The 22,516-nt window shown below is 41.4% G+C and overlaps 1 protein-coding gene and 1 long non-coding RNA gene across 4 annotated transcripts in view; one reads left to right on the forward strand and one right to left on the reverse strand.

The window, feature by feature from the left end:
* Positions 1-22,516, forward strand: part of olf413 (DBH like monooxygenase olf413) — a 257,674-nt gene that overhangs the window by 212,123 nt on the left and 23,035 nt on the right. The window lies entirely within an intron of this gene.
* LOC105668814 (uncharacterized) overlaps positions 6,379-22,516 on the reverse strand; it is a 133,706-nt gene continuing 117,568 nt past the window's right edge. The window contains exon 4 of the long non-coding RNA XR_001100175.2: positions 6,379-8,287. This is a non-coding gene — a long non-coding RNA (uncharacterized lncRNA). The remainder of the gene's footprint in view (positions 8,288-22,516) is intronic.

The raw sequence follows: 22,516 nt of genomic DNA on the forward strand, positions 1-22,516 counted from the left end.
GAAATAAGAGCCGCGCTGAGCTTTCTCTCGAGCGCATACTGGAACACTTTGTAAATCCGTCTCGGCGGTAATATTAGAGCCAGTAATACATCGCGGTTGAATTATTATGAAGTACCTCTTCGCTTTTATGACAACGGACTCGTAAATAAGTGCATTTAAGTTCTTTATCGTTTGATTTATTTCGCATGACATTGCTAGTTATATCGCGGATTGTTACCAAATTTTTTCATTTGAATAAATATTGTTTCAAATCGGTAAATAATATTTTTTCTGCAAAAGTGTTATCTGTGTCAACTTGTTTTGATAGAAAATCTCGAATTTCTAGAAAACTAAATCTGATTGAAACAAACAAATTTGGAAAAAAAAAATATAAAAAATATTATCGATAAGTTAACCAAGCAATTTCCATTGATATTTCTCAGAATTCCCGCAGGGAAAGCATTTCTTGGTAACTTGTCCCAATTCTCGCGTTAAATTTCCTGCATTTCCGGCATTCTCCACAGGGGGGGCCTTTGCTCCTAATGTTAGTCATCGGCCGTACGTTCGACCACACTCGGCGTTATGCTCGGCATTGCTGGAGCACAGGGATGCCCTTGGCGTCGATCGAGAGGGTGCAGTGCACAGGTAACGCAAGCGCTCACTCGTGAAATTCGTCCGGAAGTTCGCACAAAGGGAAAACTAACTGCGCGCCGTAACGACCGCAAACTGCGTTACGTGGAAAAGAGAGAGAGAGGGAGAGAGAGAGAGAGAGAATGAGCGAGCTGTTGCCTTTTCTCCGCTTTTTCTGCGCAAGCAATCTACCTCTTGTCAACATGTTTGTTAAAGAGAGACAGGGGCGAGAGGGATACGGCGGGGAACGCAGCAGAAGACCACCGCGAAGGAATACGGTCTTCGGTAACTAATGACAGTTCGGAGAAGTTTGCTTTACTCCTCGCGTCGCCGCTGCCCTTCCAAGTTTTCCAATCGGCCAAAAACTCGCAAACTGACATTTACCTAGGAGGATTTACTTTGCGATATACCAGTCTCCTTCTCTATCTCGGTTATCGGCGGTTCTTTCTTCCGGCGCGACCGCCGATGTCGGCGAGCGCTTTCCAATCATCCCGGGACGCTCGACTTCGTTCCCTCGCTGTCTTATCGAATCTTTCCTTAAGCTAAGGCGACGCGATAAAGTCCACGAGTGCTCGCAAGTTTGGCCTCATTCGCAATAATCGGAAAGATGTGGGGGAGGGGGGGGGGGCGGCAGCGTTCGAAATTGTTTTCGTACGCGTACTGAAATCGCGCCGAATGTTATCTTGAACGATGTCGAGCGCGATATTGGCTCGCGCGCGCGGAAAGTCAATCGGCGGAAATGGAAGCACCTATTTCGCGATATTTTTTTCCATTCGCCAGGGTAATTCGCAGTATTTGGGATATAGCGCGCAACTATAAATGTGCGAAAGTATTTTTGAACGGATTCGCTGCGGTAAACAGGCGAGCATGACTCGCAATCGCGCGAATTAAAAGATTGAAAATGTTTACTCACGTTGCGAAACATGTCTCTCCGAAACCATCGTTCTAATTCAGGATATCGATGGCGCATCGAAATCGCAGAGAACAGATTTCTTGAAGCAAATATTTTTCATCGGCTTCCGTCTATTTGTCGAAAACCCATTTGGCAATTTGTTTTAAAGTCATCGCATAAAAATATTCGCGACGTATCAGAAATGTGTAGCCTCCTAGCGAAAGAAAAAAAATGTTTTGCCGTGGATATGCGGAAATAAACACTTGTTAAAAGCATGGCGGCACTCTTTGCTATCCCGAATTACAAATATCGCCGATACGCGCGCGCATAGTGACTTTACATTTATCGGGAAATGTTTACTCTGTGGCTGTAACTGTTTTTTTCTCTCTCGTTCTAACACGCATACGATCGGACGTGTACTTTATACATGTGTGCACTATAGGTGTGCGCGCGAGGTGCGATAGATATACGTCGGAAATGCTTGGCGAATATCGATCTACCGCAGTGCAGCGACGTGGCGATTTTCTTTCCTTTTTTCCCCTCAATTGTCCTTTCGCTCAGTATAGATGCGCTTCCACGAAGCCAGCTTTCAAGTTCGAATTAAATGGCTTCGTCAGAAATATCGTGCTCATAATTGAACTGCTGGACAGAATAGTGATGTAATTCAACAATGAGGCGTAACTCAAAGGGCATAGCACGTCATTATTTCGTTGTAAGAGAAAATTTTAGACTTTTCGCTTTACAATATTTTATTTGATATTGCGATAAACATAAAAACGACAAAAATATCATTTATATTGAAAGTACGATCGTTCCGTTTCAATTCTGCATTTGCTCAACGTACCATTTAACCACGAACGTTGATAAATGAAATCATTAATGTCGGAGGAAATGCTGTGCATTTTAATAAATTAGATTTTACAGTAAACGCGCGGCACGCGGTGGAGAATCGATAAAATTCGTTTAATTGAAATAACTGTTTTTATATCTGCGACGACATCGCGACGTTTGATGTGGTGAAATCTTCTGCGCGCTTGAAGGCCCAATCGGAATAATCGATTTCGCCCGGTGCGAGATTTCACCGCAAGTTTCACGAATGCTGTTCCAATTTTGCTTCGATACATTGGGACGCTATGCCAGTGATAAGATTATATGTTGCAGCGAATGCATCCGACCTTTGCAATTTCGTATTCACTCCTGCAATCTCGCGCAACGATACTCGGGAGTGGCAACTAGATGTTTCCGCGCTGCTCAAATGCCTATATCCTGTTAAGGCAAGCAGTTATTCGTTTTCGCTCCTTTTTCCCTTCTTGCAGCATGTCGTTTAGCTCCTAAGTGATACAGCTGAATAACAGATAGGCGGATACAGGATAATTCAACGTTATCGATCGTCCCTGGCGAATCATAACACGAGATGAAAAATAAAAATATTATTAAAAGTTATTAAACTTATATTTTAAATTTCGAATTTCTATTCATATCTTCGATTAATTAACTTTTTGCATTTATAAGCAAACTACTTTTAACTAAAAGTTTGATTAGTTTTATTTTTATGAAATAATAAATTACATCATATTGCTATTTTGCTACCTTTCTGTTGATAGATGGATGTCTTTTGTCAGGAATAATTTTATCGGAAGATAGTGAATGCACGGTATGCGAAGCTTGTGCGATTAGTCTCGTCTTACGTTGAGGAAGCTTTCGTAGTGGAGAGGCTTCCTCGAGGTCGAACCACGGGCAGTAACGTGTCCAACAGCTTAATCTTTAACTAATCCGGGCTCCCTCCGCGCGACGCCCGCGAGGAATTAGGGGTAATCCGAAACACGGGTTTAATGACCAACTACTCCTCATATAGCCACGCGTCGAATCCAAGGTGGCCGCGCGTTTACATAGCCTTAAGTAGCGATCTTAAAGCTTAGAACGAGATTGCCCAAGTTGTAAGTAAGGGAATTACCGAGGCGGACTTTAACAAAGGCGAAATTTCATTAATCGGTTATCACAACGGAGGATTATGCATGTGCCTGTTAATATCGCCTTAATTTATAATCGCATTAACAATAATCGGCAATTCAATAAATTTGAATGAGAATAAGTGAGCATGTAATTGAATTGTTGCTTCCGATACGACAACTGTTGCAGTAAAATATTAATATTTTTGTAATGAATATTAGTATGCAAAATTTCTCCTAGTATATTATATATTAGCAAGTAATCTCAGCTTTATATATTAATAGCAAATTAATAATATACATGTTAAGAATTTCTTCGAAGCAAGTGACAAATAATCAAGATTGCCTTATTTTTATTTTATCGCATGTTATGGTTTTAACGGATCGCCATATGATGTCAATCATGAGATTTTTCAAAGCCGAGTAAAGTACCGGACTCGCGCGGGGGTGGCTAGCCTGCACTCGCATGCAACAAAGTGCAATTAATCTCTCCCAAGTCGACAAGTGTGCCGTAGCCTTGTCGATCGCGATCAAGAGGATCCATTAATAAAGCAGATCCGACAAACGATTTCAGCGAGCGATGGTGCACCCTGCGCTCCGCGGAATTACATCGTGGCCGTGCACGATAGTTTACAGTTATTTATAACGAGATTTATACGCGTCCACGTGCGGAATAAGGGCATGATTTATGGCGCGGCGAGAGCAAGGTGATACTCAAAAATCGTTTCCTTCTTTTACAGCTGCGCAAACAGCAATTTATAGCACGTAATCGTTTACCTGTCATATGCCCACGCTGCCAGGAATTTTGGATCTATTGCATCGCAATAATAGCGATCGCGCTATAAAAGTGTTTATCAAGTTCAAATAAACGTAAGCTAATCGCTCCTATTGCCAACGCGATAATGTCGATGTGATTGTAATTCTATTTATTGAACTAATTATAATAAATTTGGTCAACGATGATATATGCTTAGTAGTCAATTTCAGATAATATATCGTGACCTAATGAGAGATCGCAGGAGTTCACGAATTGTAGAATTATTCGAATCGAGATTATTCTCGTCGCTTTGAATTGCGCTATTTACAAAAGCGATGACAGACGGATGCATTAACGCACAACATATTATGTATGACGATTGCGACACGAACGAAGCCTGAAGCTATGATAGAAATATACATGACATGATTATTTCAATTATCATTATTTAAATAATTATTAAAATTTTATACATTTTTCTTATACGATTTTTTAAAGAGGAGAATATTATATGGGATATCTGGCTCAGTAATTCATTATTTTTTTAATTTGTACATTTATGATATTGTCAACATTAAATTTTGAAAATTGTACGTTTGAGATAAAAAAAAAATATATGCCACAAACAAAAATTGACGGAATATTTATTTCTCTAAATATTTGTTTCTTTTTGAAAGGTAAAAATTTTTATTTTATTTTTGTATCACAACAACCGAACGAGTTTGCCTTCCGATTGTTTTTTTTTTTTCTTTGATCGAAATTCGTGCGAAACTATCCTGTTTGCATGCTAATTTTATTTGCATTTGTGATGATAAACGCGCACATTAATGGCGAAGCTGTATATTATGCACGAAAGCTTTGACACGTGAAGCTTGCCTTGTCGCTTGGTTGTGAAATGCTAAATGAAACTCGTGCTTGATCTCGCTTCGAATATAGTTTGCGGCTTTGATAAGCCTCGCGCGCGTATCGATCGGACCACCACGGCTCGGGCGTTTAAACTGTCCGATCGTCTCGGCCCTAAATGCCAGCGGGGAAATGCCCGTTGGCGGCGATAATGCAACTATTATGTCCGCGGTTATCCTTCGAATCGGAACTGGCGCGGTTAACAGGTACGAGAAGTTGGCGAGTTAATTCCACGCGCACGTGGCGAAGTGTGAAAGTTCGCAAAAGTGATCTAAAGAATATTAAATGATCTAATTAAACGTGAATAATTGGACAATTTTATATACTATGCAATTTGCTTTATAAAGAAACGATATTTAACATGATTGCTTTTTATAATTTATGGCTAACTTGCAGCGTTGAATTTAATACATGGCGAAGTAATGCTTATTTAAATTAATTATAAGAAAATTTATTATTTTAACAAAATCAAATAATTGATTACTGTTATGCTTTTCTCGCGTTATGTATGTTCAGTGAAACACCTTATGTTGTACGCTCTCTCTCTCTCTCTCTCTCTCTCGATGGTCAGTAATGGTGAGTTTAAATATCTCGGGCACTCACGTTTGATGCTAAATGTTCCATATCCGGTTATTAATCGCAACGGGCTATATTTACATTAGTTAGCTGTTGCCATATTTACATGCAGACTGTCTTTTATCGTCGATAAAGTGGGAGGGGAGGGGATTATTGAATCACGATTCTCGTCTCCCGACGGGACCCCGCGTTTATCGCATAATATAGCCGCGAAGCGCGCGATGCGAAATTATCTGGCCGCATGCGACGCGATCATCACCGAGAGAGGTTCGCACGAAAGCTCGCTCGCGCGCGGCTTCGATCGCGCTATTCCCGCGACGCATTAAAGCTCGAGCGGGATTTCTTCCTGCTTTCTCTCGTGCCCGCTCTCCGTTAAATTCATTCCGCGCGACGGGTATAATGCTTTTTAACGAGTTTGCGTAAGCGTGCGACCGCGTCCAAACAAACTTGGACAAAGCCCTGAGATTTATGTTTAGACCGTGCTTTTGTCGAAGACGTCGCAACGAAGAAGCTTGCGGGTCGAGATTGCTGTAGCAGTTTTCGAGTTCCTTGACTCTGACGACCCAGAATTATCGCCCTACCCCGTAAGCTTCCCACACACGAATTTATTTTTACCATCGTGCATGTTACACCTGAGACAGTGTGGATGAATCGATATCGCAAATGGAAGTTTTTTTGTCGATTATAATTTTTTACGATGGAATTTATTTTTATATTTCTCCAGTGAAAAATTATTTAATTTCTCTAACCGCCGTGAATATATATATATATATATATATATATTCAATTGTTTTGATTTCGTTATTGAAGCACATCTTGCTCCTGTTATTTACGAGTATCGGTACGCGCGCAAACACAGCTTCGTTTAACGTCGTTTGACAATCGATTGGGGTTGCGATCGGTATGACGACAGTTTCGAGTTTCCGTTTTCAGAATTTAGTTCCATTAACGAATCCGCGTCATATCGGCGGAACGACCGCGGCTATTTGAGTTCTGGTCAGGTAGCCCTGTGTCCCAGGAGGGTCACCTGAGAGCGCGCCGAACAGATGGCAATGTGTTGCTTTTTAATTGGATTGAATTCTGCGGATCGGGACCCGCTACAGTTGCGACATGTTCGGTATTAAAATCGACCGTCCCTCGTCGCTCTGGGATTCGATTATATTTATCGAGTGACGTCATCCACAGAAAGAGCCGTATCTCGCTCGCGTGACGATGTTCCGCATAGCGTTTTCAGATAGAACATCTACCAGAGTTATTATCGAAAGTTCATCGCCTCTGTGCGCGTTTATCAGACGTAATTCTTCAGATAGTTATCCTCCGGCGACTTTTAGGTTAATTGAAGTAAAAAAAACGATGGTGTATTCGTATGTGTGCGCTAGTTAAAAAATTTACTTATTTTTCCAATCCATATTTCAAGAAATGCTAGTATTGTTTTATTTCATTAAAAATAAAAGAGGGGATATTGATAGGTGTCCGTTGCACAAATTACGTCATTTTAATGTAATCACAGTTAAAATGAGACACATTTGAATGAAAAATTGATTACTCTGCGAATAAATGATTATTTCCTCATCTGTATATTGTACAAAGAATTCGAATTCTCTCGAATAAAATTTCAATGTGTCTTGCATTTTTTAACATTAAATCTCTTTAAATATGTTCCCGTCGCATGCCCCAATATATTTCTACTCGCTTCAATATGCTCCATTACGTTACATATACTATAGATTGGAGCGTATTGAAGTGAATAGGAGCATGTTGGGGCATGCGACGCGAACAAACCTTTTGTAATAATCTGTAATAATAATAATTAATCTTTTTAAACAATACAATCGGAATAAAAACACTTTAATCAAATTTTATTTTAATCCTCGAAGGTTAATTCACAAACATGTAAAAGCCTTCGGATTTTCGACTGTTCAAAACTGCCGATGCGTCTACATTTTCGTTGAAATAAATGGTTCCTAATTGAGAAAATCATAAGCGCGCATATAACTCTCAGTTTTATCACACTTTAATCAAATAATATATGTAATTTATTTATATAATATATGGTTATTCGTTCGTTAATAGTGTTATATTATTTATATAACATTTTACGATATATACCGCGCTACAATCCTTGCAAATAAAACGATCGACATGTATCGGGCAGCAATTCGCAGAAACGCTGCGGGACATTTGACCTATTATAACGTCGCTCGATTCTCAGATCGCGACGCGAGTAGAACTGTAACCCATGTTTGAGTTCCGGTCAGGTAACACACGTACCCCAAGAGAGATACCTGACCGGAGAGCAGACTGCGAGAGTTATCGTGTACTTGATCCTCCTCTCGCGTTCCAAAACGGGCGGCACTTCGCTCAGTTACCCGTAGAGACACCGCCGCTAAAGTTTGCGCTGAAGTTTCGCTACTCCTCGATTCCCGGTTCTTCTCTTCTTCTGTGTCCTTAAACTTCCTTCCCTCTCTAGGCCTCCGATATACGTTCCGCTCATTCGCTTGCAGAGGACGACGTTACACTCGAAGGATACCTCCGTTTGCTCTTCTTTATGCACTTCGTCCAACTCATTTTCCCTCGGTCTTTCTACTTTCCGATCTACGGCTAAAAAACATTTACTTCATTCTACCGTTTAAAAGCAAAATGACTAGAATGAAGAAAACCACAACCTTTTTAAACTGATTTATCATTTTTTAATTTTTTTATATTATAAGTAGACTAAATGTGGGCAAACGACTAAAATGTGGGCATTTATTTAGCATTGCTTATTTGTTCCATTATTATTTTCTAAGGCATTTTTCTAACTCGATAAATTTAAACTGTAAACAAAATATTTTTAGCTTGTTAAAAATAACAATTAAACATCGAAGGCTTTCGCATGTTTGTGAAAATATTTATGCGTTTTAAAGTACGTTTTATCGATGAAACAAATTTTTATATTATCTTGCATTTTTTGCTGTTTTTCAAAGAATTTAATTTCCCGGTTAGAATATATATCTTTCTTCATCTACATAGCTTTTCTCTCGCTTTTTCCCGTCCTCTCTCCACGACAAACCGCGCCGCCATCCTTTCGCGGCTGCGCCCGGAAGTTAAACGAAGAGGTAATCCCGTGCAAATATCTCGGAATCAGCGATAGTTCCACTAACTTACGGGCGAACAACTCTTTCCCGTTTCCGCGCTCGGGTTATCGCGCATAATATATTGTCCACCGAGTGGAATATCGTGTCGCGGCCATACCGCCGACGCGCCGCAAACTAGAACTTGTAAAACCAAAAATTTTCCTGTCCACCCAGTTTGAGAGACCTTGACCCGCAAACTCGAGGGAAATTTGCATATTTGATCCCGTATGAATAAATCCTGATTGAACAAAATAGTAATGCAAATAACACGTATGACGTAATATAAAATGTAAATCGTATTCATGAAGCTATCGAATTCTCGTTTGAAGCGTAAAAAACATGATCGCAAAAAAAAATGATTGAAGACTATATTCTTTCTCACATTTATATGACATAATATAAATTATTTAAAATATATTTATAATATAGTCGACGAAAAAATATCTGGTACATCAATTACCAATTCTGACATAAAAAAATTGAAAGAAACATAAAGTGAGTACATCTTTGGCGTATAAATTTGTAGGAAAACTCGCAAACCCAAGGATGCTTGTTCCAGGCAAATATAAATTCAAATGCCGCAGTCATTGTACAGTCGATACGCTGACCTAACTCGCCACTCTCTTCTATTTCTACGAAATATTTACGTCCTCCGAATGCACGTTGCGCGCATATAGAAACCGCAGAAACGCCGGAGCAAACGCACTTTGCGAAGGAAAATGTTATTGGTACCTGTGCACAGAGACGGGAATTTGTTTGGAATGAAATTTTCGCAAACAGTACTCGCCCAATGGGTTTTTCTCGCCCTTCTACGATGTTCATGTTCAGCGGATGAGGAATTATACAGCGTGATTCACAATAAAACGTCACAACTCTAATACTTGATTTCCCAGGTGTGGATAAAAGATCCATACAAGCATTACATAATACTAATTCTGAACAATTGTGAGATTAATGTACAATACTTTTGTAGATTGTTCTTTAAAATTTATTACTACAAAACGAGCTGTTGTAAATCAGCATAATTTTATCTTGGAGTTTTTTGTAAAATTACTTTTGCTACTATTTTTTTATCGTAAAACATTTTTCATTTTTGCTTCTCATAGCTTTCTAATTTTATGTATCTTTTACTCAAGATTGTAAGATCGATTCCTCCTACTATATTGTGATTCGTGAATCGTCCTGTATACGCCGTGTAATGCGATCCGGTGACGAATATCGCCGGGGAATCTGGGCCACCGATTGGATTCCGCGCGGAAAGAGACGGCGGAGCCAAGTTGCATATCACAGCCGTGTCCGCATCTTTTCGCGTATGTGCAACTCTGCACGCAAGCGCCGATTCGCATCTGCAGCCGACGTATCTTCCGTACGTGCAATTCCGCTCAGTTCGACGGAAACGAGAAATCCATCTCGATGCTACGATCCGAAATTACTTCAGGTGCAGCGCCGGATATCGAGAACTCGGAGACTGATCGCTATCGCAGGAATAATTAATCTATGGGCCTCTTCGATTTGTAATATCATCCTGCTCGCAGAAAGTCGAAAAAGCGAACGGGTACGCGGAAGTATTTTGCAAGCTCATTTCTCCTTTGTTAATTATTAGAATATGTTATTTAAAAAAAAAACCACTTAATAAAGCCGTAGTTATTAGTTAAAAAATATTCGCTAAATATATGATTTAATTTGATAAAATTGATCCGTGCAATTTTTTACAATAATCTTTCCACACAATAAACTCGTGATAAACGTCAATTATATTTTTTTTATGCATTGATTAAATCTGACGTTTCAATCTTGATCAGTAATTCTTTCTAACAAAATATTTGCTGAACTAAAATGTATTTGTTAAAATTTTTTAAAATACATTTTAGCACCGTTTTTATTTCTTTATCGAAGGGAATCGTCTATTAGGATCGAAATGTCGCGACAGATGATGTATATTGATATAAAATCTAATTTAATTAGTAATTTTAGACTGAAATTGAACGTAGCTGATACTGAATGCAACGATCCAGTAAAAATCAGAATCCGATGGTTGCGTGTAACGCTAAATTTGTTACGCGAGAACGGATCATCGTCTCTGGAACGTAATTAAGAAACGCATTCTTGTAAAGGGGCGATTGGTGTTTTCATTAAAGTTTACCAAGTGGACCATTTACCGCCTCTATCAAAACCTTTAATTGAGCGCGCGAAACTCTCGCGATATGCGACGTAAAGTGACGAACTTGGAAATTTGCTAACTTAATGACGTGCGAAGTCGGGTGCGTGTTTCGGATACGATAAATGGCGCTCACATCGCGCACGTGTAATAATAGTATTAGTTTAAAACGAGGAATAATAGCGAGTCACGTTTTAAAAAAATGACGATCCTCGCGTAAAAAGAGCGGGGAACAATATAATCCGTTTTCGCGACAGCTTTAATGTTATTCGTCGCTTACATGTTCCCGACGCGAAGTTAACTTTCCTGACTGCGCGGACGGTGGAAAGCGCTCGCACTAAACTCGTTCGTGCTGTGACGGCTTAATAGCGCGCGAATGATATTACCAGAAATTCCGAATGCAGTTTTACGGCGGTGGTTCAAACTGCAGAAGCATGGAAGTCGTATCTGGGCCGGGGCCGTCACGCCACGTTACGTTAATATGCGCATCGTCGCTTTTGCAGATAAACTATAAGCGCCGGTAGTTATCGCGCGACGCGTCTCTCAGCCGTGGCGGCGGTGCCGCACCGACACGACGTCGTGAGTCTGTGTGCCTTTTGTGCGGCGCATCACGGACAGAAAATAACGTTGCGAAAACGTGGAAGAGCCGATAGCCGCACGGAAGCGATATCTACCGCAATTGTGGCATTTAAATTGTTGCTGAAAGAGCGTGAATCAGCCATTATACCGCGGATATCGGAAGAAATTAAACGCGAATATTCGCCATAATCGATGCGCAAACGAAACTAAACCGAAAATAAACATAAAGTTTTACGATAGCGAGATAAATCTCTTAAAAATCAAAGCGATGCTCCTGCATAATTTATTGATTATCGATATTACAGCAGACACACGCAGCCATCGATCGGAAAAAACATCGAGTGCCCGCATTTATCCATTTTTCTATAACCAGGTGGTGTTCAATGGAACCTCATTTTCAACGATCGCACGATTTTCGAGGGAGATAACGTAAGACATTTTGCACTTACTTCCCTCCATTTTTGGGACAAATTCGCTGTCCGTGCCTACGAAGTCGAATGAGAAGTGCGCGAAGAAGAATCTCCCCCTCGGAGATTTTTCAACCTTCGTATTTTAAGTTTTCCGTGTGAAAAGTTTCATTTCTCAGGCACTATCTCGGGTACTTATATGGTACTTGACAAAGTATCTGATAGCACTTGGCAAATTGTACGTATATCACTTTCTTCCTTTCAAGCAGCAGAATGACATTGATCATCTTCGCTTTAAAATATTGATTTAATCTGCGTTTGAAGAGGATTCAGGGGATTCGCGTCGGACTTTGTTCATTTTTACGACAGGCCATTTGTCCGCGCCCGTAAAGTTGAATGAAAAAGAATAAGAAAAGAAATCCCTCCAGATATCTTTTCGACCTTCGCGCTTCAAATTTCTCGCACGAAAAATCTTATTCTACGCTCTCTGGCACATCTCTAATTTGTGTGAAAATGAAAGCGAATTTATATCATGGTGAATTTATGTCTCCCGACTTGATGATAAAAGCTGACATCTTTTTAATACATTTCTGCTTCTTGACGTTTAATTCGTCTTTTTCGAGATCTTGATATCTGTCTAATTCGCCATAAAACGAACGTATAACTTTGTTCGCTTGTCGCTTCACGATTCTCAGCTTGACACCTTTTCCGCCTTATGCTGCCCAAGGCTTTCAGCGTGGCAAATCTATTTTTCGGAGCGTCGATATTTATTTAAGACGTGTGAAAATGCAGAGCGGAGAGTTCACCATCGGTGCGAACGTCGTGGCTTATGATTTCCGAGGCGACGATCGAAAGTCGATGATCCGTTTATCGGATTGACTCACGCGCACTCACCTCGGCGGATTCAATGGCTGAAATATATACGAATCTCGACCAGACGAATCCACAGTCGAGAACGGTCGGATGTTGGGGTCTTTCTATCGCGCGGCTTATATTCGTCGCGCCCAATCTTCCGGCCTTCGCCTTGCGCGTATGCGGCAGTGTGCACACGCGTTTCTCCATTTTCTATCCTACTCGATAGAATGGTCCCGTGTGCACCGCCGAGTGGCGCAGCCACTTCTTCTGCCGTTCGCCACTCGATCTCCAATTTTGTCCCCGCGATCCCGCGTTATTCCGCGCTCCTTTCTCCACCGAGCTGAACGCCATCTCTGCCTCTGCCACCCGCACCTCGCACGCAACCATCGTCTCTCGAGTATCTATAAGGCTGCATCGCGTCACCCCTTTGCAAGCGTCATCCCTTCCGCAAACCTCTGTGCTATGCGTGGATTCGCGCTTCGTAAAGCGTATTCAGTGTGCTCATGTCATTTGCTTTCCGCCGAACTCCTTGTGAGAGAATCAAAAATGCAGAAGAAGATATACTGGGTGTTCCAGAAATCGCGCATTTCTTTCCAGCTCCCAAATCTGTGACCTTTCTTTCAAAGAAAAAAGAAAAGATTTTAAGAGTAACAATACAAAATTGTTAATTCGTGAATACGCAAATTTTGGAAAAGTGTTAAGTTTTTAAGCATAATGGATTATTACATTTAATTTTGTAATTATTATATAATGAAAATGTAAGCCCCGACGCTCGCGATATTAAACATACAATCTGCCGACATTCAATCCATTTTCTGCTATATTTCTGGAAGAACGAGCAGCGAAAACGGAGGAAAACTGGGACAAAGAAAGCGACGGAAGTAATGCTCGCTGGAAAATGAGCTCGTTCGCCGTGGTAGCATCGGTTTCATCCAATCAGCAGACTTTTAATACCAATCAGCAATCGGCCTCTTGGCTCCCGGTGAATGGTCGGACTAATTACTGATCGGGATAAGACGCGCAAAGTGGTACAGTACGATAATATGTGCGAATATGCTCGCTCCGCAAAAGCACTTTTTTCCCCTATTCTTTTCCTCCTTCAGTACCTCTCTTGGAGATCACGAACTGTGCTATTATCCTGCACGAGGAAAAATGAAGGGGATAAATATGTCCGAAAACCGAAATAAAATTGAAAACCGAAGTAAAATTGATTTGAAAAATTCTAGTAAAATAGTTTAAAAAATTGAAGATAAAATCGCCGAGCAGATAAATTCAAGAAGTTATTAACATTGTTTGTTTTTTCATAATTTATATTTTTTTCTATTACTTTGAGTCTGCACCAAATAAAAATAATATTTTGCTGAAAGATATTCAGGAAGATTACTCATAAAATCCATTATAAAAACAGAAATGTAGCATTTTCAATAAGGAATGTTTTAGGATTTCAGTAGATTACAATCACATATTATTTTAAGTCTTTTTCAAACGACTTTTGATAAGAATAAGATTAAAGGGTGCATTTTTAAGGGTTAATGCTCGGACATCTTCGAATGAAGAGACCTTATCACGCTTATCTGAATCGCGAACGGCCAGTCGCGCGCGTCGAGCGAAATTGGATCGTTACCGAAAAGTAAGGACACCCGTAAGTTTCCGGTGGATACGCCAAAAATAACACCGGAATAAAACGGAATCCTCCATTACCGGATTTGCGGAGGAGGTTCATGCGGGGGTTATCTAAGCCTCCCCATGCCGTTATCTTAATGGCACTTATTGTCTTGACGTATATACGTTTCTCTCGGCCCCCTCCCCCTTGCTCGCCATCATCCTCTTTCAGTTTCACCCTTTCTACTTCCGTGCGCATTAAAGCTCGCGAGGGCTGCGAGAAGGTGCGCCGTCGCTGATGTCTGTCGTTATCGCGAACTGAATACCATTCCTTCTTTCATTCACCATCAGGGGACATGTATAAACTTGGCAGCGCATCACTATTTTTAGATTTGCGTCGTATCACGTCGAAATTTGCCAGAACTGAGGAAGTGGATTCGAAATTTTATTCGAATATATATTTTAAAATTATTTTGAGATCTCTTTCTATCTTCATTAATTTAATAAAGTTCATATAAAAATCGTAAATTCAGAGGTAATTTAAAATTAAATAATTTATTCACTTGCATTCTTGGAGCTTGATTGGCGAAAAATCATTTATTTTTATTTATTTCTATTTTTCATCGACTATTTTATCAAGAAAATTTCTTTCAATTTTGCAAAGTATTTCTTACAGATGACAAATGTGATAAATATGTAATAAAAAGAATTGTGTTTTATTTTTACTGCAGCACATTTTATCCTTTCAGAAAATTAATTTTTCAGATAAATGGATAAATAATTACTTCAACTGTCATATATTCTATTTTACGTGAAAACACGATTGAATAGTCCGTGTTTGAACACACACAGCATCGAAACATTAAAGTAATATGAGACGTGCTCATTGTCAGTAGCAGCACTCTTAAAACAGGAAATCGCGAAGCGGATGTTGCCCGATGTACTTCGGCGAATATGCCCGGGAGAAGATCCGGACGATTCACTGTGGTTCGGCTCTCAACGTTTACTTCCGGCAAACATCAACCTTCCCTCCCGCCCGCTACCTCGCCCGCGCTGGCGAGGATATGACCGCTCATTGTTTCCGATTTTCCGCGTTCCTGGACGTTTTGCTGCGCCCATGACGAGAACGACGATGATTAATATTGACGCGGCCACGCCGGAGGTAGAGTCTACGCCGTACCTAAATTACGCGAACTTTAGTGCCCTCCTGTCTGCCCTGCCGACGACGGGGTCCCTAGGGATTTCCCAGTTCGTTGACACGACAGTCAACGTCATAGGCCAGACCGACGTTTCGTCCTGCCGCAACAACGCTCGCCGAACAACGTCGAGCATCCTTACTAAAGCGTGTTGTGCTCCAGATTAAATTAGAACTCCATACTGCATGTACAATGTGTAGTGAAGGGAGCGAGTATTCCGTGAATATTCTCCCTTATCTGTTAATGCTAGATAATAGTGGACAATTAGACGTAGAAGACATAGATAAATTGTACAAACCGGTAGCGAATTCAGAGAAATTTTTGCATTTACGCTTTCCCGTTGCGCCAGGTGGCTGTGTAGCGCATATTTCTCTAAAAGAAATCATTAAACTATACTTCTGCATCACACGCGATTCCGCAGGTGTGACTTTTCCTCATCATTTCCCATCATTTCTCGCGTTTACGTCACGCGTATCGCATTTATATATACATATATATATCGCTGTATTTTCTCATTGCACGCTATCAGCGAAAAAAAAGTGAGGATTCCAGCTGGCAAAAGTTTCGCGCGCGAGTTGTCTTTGTACGTGGGGTAAAAGTCACGAGAATTATTCTTAGCGTTTTCACGGCGATTTTCATATCGCCGCGCGCGCGGCGTAGTCGGCGTGGCGCGAACACGACATCGATGCTCGGTCATTTAGCGCGGTAAGTAGTGCCTTCCGCGTTGGGTAAAAAAAAGAAAAAAAAAAAAAAAGACGGAGAGATACACACGGATGCAACGGTGCAATCGATAGCCAAAGAATTATGAGTGGAGGGAGGCGTGCGTGTGCGCGGCTACGGAATAATTCAGTATTCTCGGCATAAGTGGCAAACGCGCGCGCGCGCGCGCGCGCTCACCGCGGTACGAACACATGCGATTCCACCGAAGGGTGAACCGGCAAGAACCTGCCCGCGAGGCGGAAGAGAGCCCCGCCACCGCAAGCTCGTTAATTATACAAACGCCGTTCGTGCTCACCTTGGCGCGGCTTGCTGACGCGAATACTTGCGCTTTACCCGCATCGCTTTGTTGCGCGTCGATAAGCATAAAAACAGTTTCCGTTCTCCGATTTCGACGGGGCTGCCTCGGCTATTTTTATCGGTGCGCTATAGCCCGCGTTTATTGACCGTGGATGAGCGATGGTCGAAAATTGTAGCATCTCGAGGAACGCAGACTGTCTTGCGTCGCAACTTCAAAATATTTTGAACGTTTTAAAAGTTTTAAAAATGAAGATTTAACGCAAAATGGAGCAATAAATTCTTTTATTTACACACTTATGAATTACAAAGAATCTCATCACACTTTTTTATTGTCGCATGCGAACGCATACAAAATTCATTATTTCAGTCTTTATTTACATTAACTTATTAAAAAAAAATCAATATTTTAGTCGCAAATTGATGTTGTTGTTTTAATGTAATCCGAATATGTAAATTACGAATGATGCGGATGCAAACGAGGCGCATGTTTTATTCAGTCATTGTTTCATTAAACAATCGTAACATTAATTAATACCGAATAATTCGGAAATGAAAATAGCAGTTAATTGCCTCATGAAATAAGCATACGTCTACAGATGGATTTATATATAATACAGACGATTTATTAACGCGACTTTATATATATATATATATATATATATGCACATTTCGATCGCACTTTCAAACGACAGAGCGCAATTAGAAATTCGTCAAATACATTTTGGGCTCGTCTTGGCGGATAAATCGACGTGTCGTTAACCCGTAGGCTACTTGAAATGATCGCCATTAATCTTCGCATATCGCACACTGAAGTTCGGCATCGGCGGGCGAATTCGGCGCACACTTAGTTACGTTGCAACAACGCTCCGCGAGTATTGCTCCGGGGTCCTTGACAGGATCCAGCGGGAAGTTTCGACTGAGTTTACCCGTTAATGACTGGGTACATACCAGAGGATGTGCTCAGGTACGCCGGTGGCCACGTATTCGCCGATGTTGGCTCATCGGCTTCACGTTGATGAAGAGAGCACCAACGATACACCAAGCAAAGCGATAGAATCTTGTTAGCGGTGCCCTCCCTTTTTCAACGCGCGGCACACAGGCAGTGCACCCAATCAATGCTTTTCCGCCAAGTCTGCTGGTATATACGTGATTAAGTTCCGATATCCGCTTTGCAAGTTTTAAAAACATGAAACACCCTCGCTGCATATCCGTGAACATTACGTTAATAGGCAACGATATCCGAGAATGTATCTCTATAGAAGAATAGACAATTAAAAGAGTTCGTTAAAATTTGTTACAACCCACGCTCCTAACTCGCAACGCATTTATATTTTTATACAACTTGTAAGCGGAATAATAAAGAATATTAAAATAAATATTTACCGTAGATTTATCTATAATAATTTCCGCAAAAAAAAAAAGATCTAACGATAAATAGTCGCAATTTCTTCTTCTTTTATTTTTAATGTTTATAATTCGTATTTTTTTCTTGCAAATAAAATAAGAAATTGGTAAAAGTTTGATGTCGGAGCTTTTCAAAACAAGCCAGAGAAATTAAGAGGATTATTGATTCGCACAGGCTCATCTTACGCGCGTTGCCTCCCGCCGAGTGCCGTCGACTTTAATTCCGTTAAACTTCATTAAACGCGATACACGCGCGGTGGCATACTACATCTAAGCGAGATTCGTGCCGCGTCTTATCTGTTGCAGTTGGATATCCGTGTGAGATCGCGCTTGTTTTATCGCCGGCTGCGCAGCGCCGAGTACGAAAGCTAACACAACAACCAGTGCCGATAGCTTGTGTATCTTTGTCGATGCGCGCGCGCGTTTTCGCGTCATTATTCAAACGGGGCGAGAACTTTAATCGCGAGAACTTTAATCACGCGATTCCAAAATTATCTAGCCGACGTAGGGCGGAAGTTCGCGCGCAGAAACGTGGAAAAGGAATTGCTCAGCGTCGTCATGATAAAGCGATTTCACTCGCACTTGACACTACGTGGCGGTTCTATTTTGGGATTCTTCGAAGTTCGCAGGTCGACGCGAGAAGTCGGGATATATCTCAAGGACTCCTGGCTATCGCACCCGTCCAATTAAAGAAAATGTTACGGAACCTTTGTCAAGCTAAAAGACTGACTTAATTTGATCGTATTTTCATTGCGCAAAGAAGGACGTTTTCCCTCAACATATTCTCTGCCCGTGACTTAATTGCAGAATCAATTAGGGACTGAATAAAATGTATTACATATAAAAAAATATCTGATTGAATATCGATATTTTTAAAATAAAATAAACATCTAGAGAATTAAATTTAATTAAATTTAAAATCTCAAAGATAATATTATATTTTTATGGCGGATAAAAATTAAACATTTAAATTTTAATTGATTCTAGTTCCGAATGCTGAGTTTCATTCCGACAATACGAAAATCGTATTCCGCATCAATCTGCGAGGTGAATCAGACAGACGTTTAACGCTTAAATGTACGGCGAGAATACGGGACTCGGTCTGCACGCGCCGCGAGGAAAATCGATGCGCGTAAAGTATTCTTCTCGCGTGCACGCGAAACACTGATACGTATTTGAATCTAATCGACGTAGGTGTGCCGAGCTGCACGGTAACCGGGGCCGCGCGACACTTTCAATGGCACCGGCGTTACGAATGACTGCACCCACGTACAGCGCACATATCGTATTCCAACCGAGGCGGATACATACGCCATCCCGTACACAGGGTGTCCCAGCTTCATCGCCACATTCTTCGCAGTCGTTTAATCTTCGACGAGCCCATCGATCTTCTTCGGCATAGATTCGATCGTTATACGCGATTCTTTTATTAAATATCTTTTTGTATTGGTTAAATATCGTTTTCGTTATACCTAAAATTAAATTTCTGTTAAACCAGAAGCCGCTAAAAATTGATTTGAAAGTGAAGCTTCTTATCTGTTCGTAATCTCCCGAAATTTAATACGCTTAAAGTCCTTTAAGTTCAGATCCTTCGTACAAGAATTATCGATACCCCGATATCGGAAAATCCGCCGATTTTCTTAATAGTTTCCTTAGTACTCAAGTGGAGTTTAAGACACCCTATATAGATGCGGCAAAGATCCCGGCGAGATTTACGCGCGTTTTCGTTACGGCGCATCGAGACTGTCGGCCGTCGGAGAAACGAACCGATTCGATCCCGCCGACCGGATCTGGTATTCCGGCACGATTATCGATTTCTCCTTACATTTCACGGTGATAAATATGTAGAAGCCCGCGTATTGCTTTATTGCAAATTGCGCTCACGCTCGCGGGAGTACTTGAATTCGAGATACCCCGGCTAGATCTCGCGAGACTGAGATTATCGATTCGGCACCTCCGCCCGTTCCCAGGTGGCGAGTATGCGAGCAAACTCCTATCTACTTTATGGCAAACTGCGCTTATTTATGGTACACGCGTTTAAACATTTGTAACGAGCCAACAAATTCCGTGAAACGATCGATTTTCTTTAACAGTTAGGACTGCTATTCACTCCTCATAAATGACAAATCACTTGCCAAATTGAGACCTTCGCTTAATTTTTTTAAAATAAAATTCTAATTTCTCAAAATACATTGTTTCGAAAGAAGTAGAAGTATGATGGAGTTTGTGATTAAATTTTTAAAGAGTTTTTGATAATTTGAAATCTCAGATAAATTCACGTAATTACTTCTGATCGCGATTGACAGTTGATAACAAACCGGTCATTATTCTTGCGAGTTAAGATCTTTAAAGTATGACAGCTAAAAGGATAACCACTATTGAGCATCTTCAGCATTTTATAAGCCATCTCCATCGCGCTCCTTTTTTTGCACGTTCAACGATGTCCCTAAATCCCACCACGGCGGTTAATCGAGGGTGTTGTTGACCGAGAAACACCCCGCCTGAAAAAAATATTAGCTCCCTTAAGAGTAGCGAAATAATTCAATTCCGGCCGATAGCGACAAGTCCGCCCTCGAATGCCCGCCGCGGATGATGAGGGAGCGTAGCGCGAGGTGGAGTGATGACGAACCGGGACGAAAGAGAGAAAGAGAGACATACAAGGGGTTGAGCGGCACGAACGGGGTTTGTAGGCAGGCGAGAAGCGGGTGTGCCGGGAGTTTGAAGCCCTTAATTGCTTTTTAAAACTTTCAAGTTCGAGTTCTCGAAGGCTTCTCCCGCCGCGCCTGACGACGGACGGCCCTCATCGCCGCCACCGTACTTCTCCTCCTTCCCCCCCTCCCCCCTCCCCCTTGGTCGCACCCTTTGCATTCTACTTAGGAATGTTCAATATTAGTTTTCCCTATCGGGGTTGCGAACGCGCGCGCGTTCAGCTAAGAGGACAGGCGAACAAGACGGATGCCGCGTGGAAAAAAAGAAAGAAAAAAAGAAGCAGGATGAGCCGTCGATAACTGGCCGTCGGGGTTTTTGCACTTCAGGCAATTAACGCTGCCTGCGAAAGAAGTAACTCCCGAGTATCGGTTTGTCCATACCCCTCCGGGCGCCGGTCTCGTCCTTCTTTCAGCGGGAAGCAAACTGCCCGCTCGTCCAAGTTCCGCGGAGTTCTCTCTTATTCGCTTTCCTTCCCCTTTTTCAAGGGAGTGAAAATACTTTCAGCACGTTCGAAAGTTACTCCGAAGAGAGAGAGAGAGAGAGAGCGAGAAAGCGAAGCCGCTTCTCCGCCGCATCAAAGCGAAACGATTGTCGCTGCTGTTGACTTCCGAGTTGTTCTATGAGGGGGAACACCGGCGGTTGTTTACGTTTGCAATTAGCCGAAATTGTTGTGATGGCACAGCACACGTCTATCTACAAATTATTTTACACTTTCGGGAAACTGACGGAAGTTGTTTGAACAAGGCACTCCGGGAAGCTAGATATTTGTCGTACTTATCTTCAATTAAATAATTACAATTTTTGTTACATTTTGTAATATGGTGACAAAAAATTTTAGATGTGAAGGATCTATTTTTGTTTCTTTTTTTTTTATAACTCTGCGTATAACTTTTCGAATATTTTTGCTACGAAACGACCGCATTTCGCGCGAAGATCGTCCTTTTCTTTTTTTTTTTCTCTCTAACTTGCCGCTCAAAGTGAAGATTTGAAGGCGGAGAGTGCTATCGAGCTCCTAAAACGGAGCTTTCCGGCGAAGGAAGAGCGCGTCATTTGCTCGCATAGCAGGTGATATCTCTCAACCCCGAAATTGGGGTACGCCCCTAAAATTCAACGACTGCCGCGCGACGTTAGTCGTGAGATACGACTTCTGGTGTAATACCAAGGCGGAAGTACGGAGTAGGAAGGTCCGAAGAGGGGAGAGAAGTGGATTTTCAATTTCGACGGATATACTAGGTCGCGTGCTCGACGCGGTAGCGAATGATTCTCATCTGTTATCCCTTTATTGTAACTCCTTTTGTAACAACATCAATATTACATTGACCCTTAGATTCCAGATAGGAAAACGCGCACTCGTAACCCCGAAATTGCGAAATTCTGGCTCCAAGATGAGCTGAAGATTATATTCGGCTGCCTGAAAATTCCAGATAACTATTTAGATAATTCTCTAATAGAGATTGTATTATTTGTAAAATAGCACATCGCGCTATTTATATCGTCGTTCGGGAAATTGTTTTAACGTTGAGAAAACAAGATCAAAATTCGCTTCGGAGTTCAAAAGCGAAGTCTGCAACAGCAATAATCTTATTCGCTTCGCGTAATAGGGCGAACTCTATTAGGCGCCATTATAGAAGCACGCTCCCTTCGATCTACATCGCCCTCCCTCTTTCTGGCCTCTTCTTCTCTTTCTCTTCGCACTCTCAACTTTGGGATTCCACGGAGCACGTGGCCCAGATCTTTTATGCTAGGGTTTCCAGGGGAGCTCGCGCGCCATTTGCTCACATCGCGGC

The sequence above is a fragment of the Linepithema humile genome, chromosome 3, assembly GCF_040581485.1.
Source record: "Linepithema humile isolate Giens D197 chromosome 3, Lhum_UNIL_v1.0, whole genome shotgun sequence".
NCBI classification, from domain to species: domain Eukaryota; kingdom Metazoa; phylum Arthropoda; class Insecta; order Hymenoptera; family Formicidae; genus Linepithema; species Linepithema humile.